The 9,466-nt window shown below is 45.1% G+C and overlaps 1 long non-coding RNA gene across 1 annotated transcript; it reads right to left on the bottom strand.

Annotated features, from left to right (window-relative positions):
• Positions 1 to 2,400: 2,400 nt before the first annotated feature.
• On the bottom strand, positions 2,401 to 8,865 carry LOC139274750 (uncharacterized). Its single transcript, XR_011595589.1, has 2 exons — positions 8,798 to 8,865; positions 2,401 to 2,569 (listed from the first exon to the last, which is right to left on the bottom strand). It is a non-coding gene; the product is annotated as an uncharacterized lncRNA (long non-coding RNA).
• Between the last annotated feature and the right edge of the window lie 601 nt (positions 8,866 to 9,466).

Here is a 9,466-nt window from a genome sequence, read left to right as displayed (position 1 = left end):
ATCTTTACAACAACAAAAAGTGGGCGGTCGGTATTATTGAATCTCGGCGTTAATTACGTGCGGAAAGTAACTTTGGGCGATATTATGGCCGTTCATTTCGCCCATTCTGATGATTCCACCCAAAAAAAGTGGGCGGGTGGTATTATTTTTTCCCGCCGTTACCGCATATGGGAAAAGTAACGCTTGGCGATAAGTGTCTGAAAAATGGGCGTCAGTTTCCATTTTCTGGCTAAATGGGCAATATCTGGGCGTTACACATCATTTCAGCGGTAAAATGGACGTTAATTGGGTTTTATGCATGCACAAAAGTGTAAAATCTAGCCCTAGGTCCCTTGCTTTTTGTGGTTAATAGCAATGATTTAGACTTCAATGTAGGGGGTATGATTAAGAAGTTTGCAGAAGATTCAAAAATTGGCCTGTGGTGGACAAAGAAGCTGTAGACTGCAGGAAGATATCAATAGACTGATCAGGTGGGCAGAACAGTGGCAAATGGAATTAAATCCAGAGAAGTGTGAAGTAATGCATTTGGGGAGGGATAACAAGGCAAGGCAATATACAATAAACGATAGGACACTGAGAAGTGTAGAGGAACAAAGGGACCTTGGAGTGCATGTCCACAGATCCCTGAAGGTAGTAGGACAGGTAGATGAGGTGGTTAAGAAAGCATACAGAACACTTGCTTTTATTAGCCAAGGTATATAATATAAGAGCAGGGAGGCTATGCTTGATCTGTATAAAACATTAGTTAGGCCACAGCTAGAGTACTGCATGCAGTTTTGGTCACCACATTATCGGAACGATATGATTGCACTAGAGGGTACAGAGGAGATTTACAAGGATATTGCCTGAATTGGAGAATTTTAGCTATGAGGAAAGATTGGATAGGCTGGAATTATTTTCTTTGGAACAGAGGAGGCTGAGGGAAGACCTAAGAGGAGTCAACAACCAGGGGGCATAGATTTAAGGGAATTGGTAGGTTTAGAGGGGATTTGAGGGGACATTTTTTCATCCAGAGGGTGGTGGAGGTCTGGAATTCACTGCCTGAAAGGGTGCTAAAGGCAGAAACCCTCACTACATTTTAAAAGTACTTGTATGTGCACTTGAAGGGCTGTAACCTACAAGGCTATGGACCAACAACAACTTGTATTTATATAGCGCCTTTAACATCGTGAAACGTTCCAAGGTGCTTCACAGGATTATGATGAGATTTTAAAAATTGACACTGAACCGCATAAGTAGAAATTAGCACAGGTGACCAAAAGCTTGGTCAAAAAGGTATGTTTTAAGGAGCGCCTTGAAGGAGGAAAGAGAGGTAAGGAGGCAGAGAGTTTTAGGCAGGGAGTTGGAAAGTGGCATTAGGCTGGATAGCTCTTTGTAGGCTGGCACAGACACAATGGGTCGAATGGCCTCCTTCCGTGCTATAAATTTCCATGGTTCTATGAAGTAAATCTGGCCATGGTGAGGCCATCCTTGGCTTCCGAGCAGCAATGTGGTGCTGATACCCTCTAATTGTGCAGTGTAAGGTGATTGCGGAGAAGGTTGGTGATGTTGTTGCTGCTGCTGGTGTGCCTGGTGCTGCATGGGATGGGGCTGATTGTGTTTGGATTTTGAGGTCCAAGTTGCGAGAGTATTCAGGGAACCCATGCTGATGGAATAGATAGCAGGTGAAGTAGAGATGACAGAGGTAATGAGGACAGACTGCATGGAGACTAATGTAAAGGCATGGTGAATCTGTTGTGGAAATGCAGCGAGGAAGAGCTTGTGGCTGATGGAAGATATCTCTGTAAAGTGGGAGCTTTTACTGTACATTTGAAGATGACATCTCATCAGCTGATTCAATGGCCACTGAACTTCCGCCTCAGCTTCACAGACATAGTCCAAGACCAGCATGGACCCCGTGGGCGAGCAAATAAAATCAAAAGGTGAGCTCAAATTTATTCTTAATGATCTCTAAACAAGGTCATAATTCTCGGATTGGGTCTCCTGCCGCTGCCTGTCAGGTCAGCTCAGCACTGACAGATCCAACATTGGGAAAGGCGTGTGGCACCGGGATCACAGCCGCGTTCCGACCCGCTGGGGGAAGAAAACACTTTCCCACGCGACCTGCCACCGATTGCACCCGCTGACCCCCTGGAAAATCTCAGCCATTATCTTCAAATGTAAATGGATAATAAATCTGCCCAAATTTTAATTCTTGTCCCCAAAACTTCTGTCCAAAGACTCATTTTATAATAAATCACTTGCCAATATATTGAACTGGTGATGCACTAAGTTAGAATACTTGGGAAACTTACCTGAGTTCCTGATGCAAGCTGCTTATGTGTTGGATGCTGTAAAATTACCTCTATTATGGGGTATCTGACTAATGGGGTGAATAGTTAGTAAAAAATCTCAGTGAAATTTGCTTGGCAAGTCTTTATTCACTTTCCAGGAGGTACAAATTCACAACACAAAAGCGTTTGTAATTGTTTAGAATTTGGTAATGATTGAAACATCACAGGGAGTACCGATGTAGGAAGCCTTGATACAGACATGGATGAAAAAGAGCTGGATGCAGGTCAGGCAGCATCTGTGGAGAGAGAAACAAAGTTAATGTTTCAGGTCAATGACACTCCATCCTGACACGTTAACTCTGTTTCTCTCTCCACAGATGCTGCCTGACTTGCTGAATATTTCCAGCATTTTCTGTTTTTATTTCAGATTCCAGCATCCACAGTATTTTGCTTTTGTAACAGTTCAGAGTAACTGCTCTCAACATCAGGCAGCTTTCAACCCAATGTAGCACCATAGAGCCCTAGCAAAGTTGAAATCAATGGAGGTCAAGGGGAAAACCGTCCAATAGCTGGAGTCATACCTAACACCTAGGAAGTTGGTTATGATTGGTAGTGACCAATCATCACAGCCCTAGGATATTGTTGAAGAACCTCAGGGTAAATTCCTCATGTCCAACCATCATCAGTTACTTCATCAATGACCTTCCTTCCACCATAAAGTCACAAGTAGGACTGCTTGTTGATGATTCCAATGTTCAGTTCCATTCACACCTCCTCTGCAAGTGACAGTCAAGGTCACCTCTTTTTTCGACTATTATCCCCATGCCAGAAACAAATAATTACTTTATATTTGAGACTTTTAATCGGGTCCATGCATGTAAGGCTGTGAATGCAGGAACATTTGCATGTGAAGACTTGGGTGTTAAAGGTCCTATTGTACCTTCTGGATATTAATGGGTAATGTTTTGAAAAATTCCTACAGATTGAGGGGAAGATGGTTGTGAGTGGCAAACATAGCACAGTTCATTCTTACCTTGTCTGATCTGGTAAGGTAATTAAACATCTTCTAGCACTGAGATGTCATGAATTGGATATGGACTGACTGACCTGGCCAGCTCCTTCCATTGTCAATGGAACTGCAAACCATGGAATTATCAGCAAGCAGCCCCATTCCTGACCTTATGATGGATGGAAGGTCATTGATGAAGCAACTACCCTAAGGAGCTCCTGCAGCGATATATTAGGCTGCAATGATTGGTCTCCAACAACCATGAACAACTTCCTTATATCATGTATGACTCCAGAGAATAGAAGGTTTTCCTCTTAACCTTCACTGACCTTTTGCTAGGTTTCCTTGGAACCAGACACAGATGAATGCTGCCTTGATGTCGCGGGTAGTTACTCTCTCCTTTCCTCCTGTATTCAGCTGTTTTCTCCATTCCTGGATCAAGGCTGCGCTGAGATCTGGAGCTGAGTGGTTCCGGCAGAACCCAAAATGAGCATCAGTAAGCAGATTATTAGTGATTAGATATCACTTGATGGCACCATTGATGACTCCTTTCATCACCTCTCTGATGATTGGGAGGAGGTTGACAGGGCAATAATTGGCTGTGTTAGATTTGTCCTGCTCTTTGTGGATAGGACAGCATCTTCACCATTAGTGGTCTGCCTAAAGAAAAGAATGACTTGCATTTATATAGTGCCTTTCATGACCTCAGGATGTCCCAGAGCGTTTACAGCTAATGATGTACTTTTTGAAGTGCAATCACTGTTGTAATGTAGGAAACATGGCAGCCAATTTGCTTGCAGCCAGGTCCTACAAACAGCAATGTGATAATGGCCAGATTATCTGGATTTTTAAAGATGTTGCTTGAATGATAAATATTGGTGTCATGTATGTATGCTTGGGATTACTAGCCACCAGGTGTCACCACTGTCGGAGGTCATTGGGTTGTGCGCACATTTGTGCGGGCCAGGTATAAAAGGCCAGCCATCTTGTAATGTGATCACTTTGGGCCCGAATAAAGTAGAGCCAGGTTTGTACCTGTTCAGAGTTTACAGTATTCAGTCTATTGAGTTATTGCATACACAACATTTGGAGACGAGGTAACAAGAACCTTCGCATGCAAAAATGAGCACAATTGGAATTCTGGAGCGATCCGTGGAGGGAGAAGATTGGGCAGACTTTGTAGCCCGCTTGAACCAGTACTTTGTGGCCAACAAAATGGAGAAAGAGGTCGATGCAGTTCGGCGCGGGCGGTCCTCCTCACGGTTTGCAGTCTGAAAATCTATGGACTCAAAGAATCTCCTCTCGCCCTTAAGTCCAATGGACAAGGACTATGAAACATTGTGTGCTCTGGTACGTGACCATCTCAAACCAGATGAAGGCATCATCATTCTCAAGGTATCGATTCTATACGCATGTTCATTCTGAGAGCCAGGATGTATCGGAATTAGTTGCCGACTTAAGACGTCTAGCTGGACTGTGTAAGTTCAAAACTGCATTGGCAGACATGCTGCGGGACTCCTTTGTAATCGGCATCAACCACGAGGCGATCCTGAGTAAGATACTGGCGGCGGAGACACTGGATTTGAGCAAGGCCATCACGATTGCCCAAACATGCATGACGATGGACAAAAGCTTAAAGCAGATATCATTGAAAAATCGGAACTCAGCAAGTACTGTACAAGACAGTATCGTCATTTGGCAGAGCTGCATATGGCAGGGCCTCCCCGACTGCGTACGCGAAACCTGTGGCTGCTCAAAGTCCACCAACGGGAATGAATCCAATATCACCGTGTTGGCGTTGTGGGGGAAATCATTGGCATCATCAGTGTCGGTTTAAACAATATATTTGTAAACGCTGTTCAAGAGTGGAGCATCTCCAGCACATGTGTCCGCAACTGAGCAAGCGTGCTGCAATACACCACATGGAGGATGATGACCAGTATAACGCGGATCCGGATATGCAATCCGAGAGACCAGAGGAGGAAGTGTATGGACTGTATTCGTTCCTAACAAACAGCCAACCAATAATGATTAATGTAAAACTTAATGGTGTGCCGGTAGCGATGGAATAGGACACGGGTGCAAGTCAATCAATAATGAGCCAGAGGACATTTGACAGGCTGTGGAATACTAAGGCTGTGAGGCCTAAGCTGAGTCCAGTCAATGCCAAGTTGCGTACATACACTAAAGAACTCATAACGGTGCCGTATGATGGTGCGGTTCACGATTTACCATTATGGATTGTTCCAGGCAATGGTCCAACGTTGTTCAGCAGGAACTGGTTAGAAAAAAATCAAATGGAACTGGATCGAGATCAAAGCATTGTCATCGAAGGAGGATACTCCATATGCTCAAGTGCTGAGCAAGTTCCCCTTGCTGTTTGAACCAGGCATCGGCAATTTCACGGGACCCAAAGTGCAGATCCACGTGGACTAGGATGCAAGACCCGCCCATCATAAAGCTCGGACAGTTCCACACATGATGAGGGAGAAGATCAAAATCAAACTGGACAGACTCCAGCGTGAAGGGATCATATCATCGGTTGAATTTTATAAATGGGCCAGCCCCATTGTTCCCGTGTTGAAAAGTGATGGCACTGTCAGGATTTGTGGAGACTACAAGGTTACGATCAACCGAGTTTCGAAACAGGATCAATACCCGTTACCAAAAGCTGATGACCAGTTTGCAATGCTAGCCGGGGGGAAGTCGTTCACAAAACTAGATCTGACATTCGCCTACATGACACAGGAGCTGGTCGACATGTCGAAGAAACTTACATGCATCAACACTCAAAAAGGACTGTTTATCTACAACAGGTGCCCTTTTGGAATTCACACGGCTGCAGCCATATTTCAGAGGAACATGGCGAGTCCGTCCCCAGAACCGTTGTGTTCCAAGCTGACATACTGGTCACAGGTCGTCACTCCACTGAACATCTGAACAACCTGGAAGAGGTTCTACATCGTCTGGATAAAGTGGGACTCAGACTAAAATGCTCGAAGTGCGTCTTCATGGCACCGGAAATTGAATTCCTGGGGAGGAAAATTGCTGCTGACGGTATCAGGTCTACGGACTCGAAAACCAAGGCCATCAAAAATGCACCCAAGCCTCAGAATGTGACAGAGCTGCATTCGTTCCTTGGTCTACTCAACTACTTCGATAATTTCTTACCTAGATTAAGCACCTTATTAGAGCCACTGCACATGCTGCTGAGAAAAGGCGACAACTGGGTTCGGGGTGCGTCTCAAGATAGAGCTTTTGAGAAAGCTACTAATCTGCTTTACTCTAACAAGCTGCTGGTACATTATGATCCCTGTAAGCGTCTAGTATTGGCCTATGATGCTTCATCATATGGAGTTGGTAGCGTGCTCCAACAAACTAATGAGTTGGGAAAATTACAACCTGCTGCATATGCTTCAAAACATTTGTCAAAGGCAGAAAGTGCCTACAGCATGGTAGAGAAAGAAGCACCAGCCTGTGTGTATGGGGTTAAACAGATGCATCAGTTCCTGTTTGGTCTTCAGTTTGAACTGGAAACAGATCAGCAGCCACTCATTTCATTGTTTTTGGAAAACAAAGGTATCAATACCAATGCATCGTCCCGCTTCCAGAGGTGGGCGCTGACATTATCTGCCTATGATTATGTCATTAGCCATAGACCTGGCACTGAGAATTTTGCTGCTGCATTGAGCTGTCTGCCATTGCCCACACCGGAGGTGGAAACGTCACAACCGGCAGACTTACTGTTAGTCATGGATGCTTTTGAAAGTGAAGGAACCTCTGTCATGGCCCAAGTTAAGACCTGGATCAGCCAGGACCCGATATTATCGGTTGTGAAACGTTGTATCCTTAGTGGTGATTGATCTGCCATACCCAAACAAATGTGTGAGGAGACCAAACCTTACATCCGTTGCAAAGACAAACTATAGATTCAATCAGATTGTATACTGTGGGGTAATCGTGTTGTTATGCCCAAAAAAGGCAGCGAGAAATTTATGCATGATCTACATAGCACGCATCCCGGTATTGTCATGATGAAAACCATTGCCAGGTCTCATGTATGGCAAGCGACAACGGATCTTGCTTCACCAGTATGGAGTTTCAAGAGTTCATGAAACTCAATGGTATCAAACATGTGAGGTCAGCACCATTCAAACCCACATCCAATGGACAAGCAGAGCATGCGGTCCAAACCATCAAGCAGAGTATGAAACATGTAACTCAAGGTTCATTGCAAACTCGCTTGTCACGCATACTGCTTAGTTACAGGACAAGACCCCATACGCTTACCAAGGTCTCCCCTGATGAACTATTGATGAAGAGGTCTCAAGACCAGGCTCTCTCTTATCCACCGTGACTTGAATAATCATGTCGAATACAGACGTCAAAGTCAGCAAGGGTATCATGATCGCGCTTCTGTGTCACGCAACATTTCTGAGTATCCTGATCAATGATCCTGTGTATGTACTGAATTATGGTCAAGGTCCCAAATGGATTGCCGGTACTGTTACGGCCAAGGCGGGTAACAGAGTGTTTATCGTTAAGCTCAAGAATGGGCAGACATGCAGGAAACATGTCGATCAGATAAAGATGCGGCACACGGATGAACTGGAAATTCTGAGGAAAACACAATCATTGACCAACCAACCTACCCTCAGTCATCAGAGGACTCCACTGTCATCAATGAATCTGGACTTTCAATCACTGACATGGTCAATGAATCTGGACTTTCAACCCCTGACGTGGTCATTGCCATTCCCATCAGATCGGCTATCCAGCCCCCAGTCATAACATACTCAGAATGCTCGCCCAAGGCTCGAGTTGAACTGAGACATTCAACTCTGGAGCAGAAAGCCCCGGACCGTCTCTCTTTGTAAAAAGACAGTTACTAATATCTTAGAGGGGGGGTATTGTCATGTATGTATGCTTGGGTTTACTAGCCACCAGGTGGCGCCACTGTCGGAGGTCATTGGCCTGTGCACACGTGTGTGCGGCCCAGGTATAAAAGGCCAGCCATCTTGTAATGTAATCACTTTGGACGCTAATAAATTAGAGCCAGGTTTGTACCTGTTCAGAGTTTACAGTGTACAGTCTATTGAGTTATTGCATACACTTTTCTTTAAATAGTGTCATGGGATCTTTTACATTCACCTAAATAGGCAGAAGGGGTCTTAGTTTAATGTTGGTTTCATCCAAAAGACTGCACCACTGATAATGCAGCACTCCCTCAGTACTACACTGAAGTGTTAGCCTAGATTTTGTGTTCAAATCTCTGAGGTGGGACTTGAACTCACAACCTTCTAACTCAGAAGGAATAATTATAAACTCATATTAAAATGGTGTGAACCTTAGAACACTCAACATACTTAAACCACAGTTACTACAGTGATCATTTTCTGACTTTGTACTGCCAATGGGGAATTGCACCTGCTAAGGGCATGTATTGGAAATTCAGGCATATTGCGCATGATTTTCTGACCATTCATTTAAATAATCAAATTTCTGATATACACACCTTTACTTGTGTTTCACAACTTGTTATTTAAAGGGGCACACACCCCGTTTCAAGTGTTTTCACGCCGCGGTGGATAAGGTGGCCTCTTGAGCGAAATTCCACTCTTTGGCTTTTTCTTTTCGGCGGACCGGAAGCCAGTCATAATCGGGTCTGATCTGCGGCGGTGAGCACAGTAGAGGGGTGGAAGTTGGGGGCAGGTGTAGTGACCGCCGCTGTCAGTCATCAGCGTAGCGCTGACGACATCATCATGGCGCCGCATCACCACGCTCTGCCTTCACTTAAAGGGGTAAGCTTGCACAATTTTTACAGGGCTACCAGGGAGGGTTTTGGCCAGGCTGCCTGTTGGTGGCTAAGCCGAACTCAGGGGCGTAATTGTCGGCCCGATATGGCAGTCGGTTGACAAAAAATAAAACATGGCAGCCACGGCAGTGCGTCCTCCCCTTTAATGGGAGCTGCACCACCATTTTAAAAGGCTACAGCCTCACTGGACTACCTGAAAAAAGCAGCTTTTGACATCGCCCAACGGGAGGAAGATTTTCTCACCGGAATTTTGCCGCCGGGGGGGGAGGGGGAACATGGGCGGTGCACACTCTGATGATGCACTTAGGATGGATCAGCAGCAGCTGAGCGGTGGGGTGGGGAGGAGCGGATCACTGCCAGGATACCGCA

Source organism: Pristiophorus japonicus, chromosome 10 (assembly GCF_044704955.1).
Source record: "Pristiophorus japonicus isolate sPriJap1 chromosome 10, sPriJap1.hap1, whole genome shotgun sequence".
Lineage (NCBI taxonomy): Eukaryota > Metazoa > Chordata > Chondrichthyes > Pristiophoridae > Pristiophorus > Pristiophorus japonicus.
This window is presented reverse-complemented; position numbering and strand designations above follow the sequence as displayed.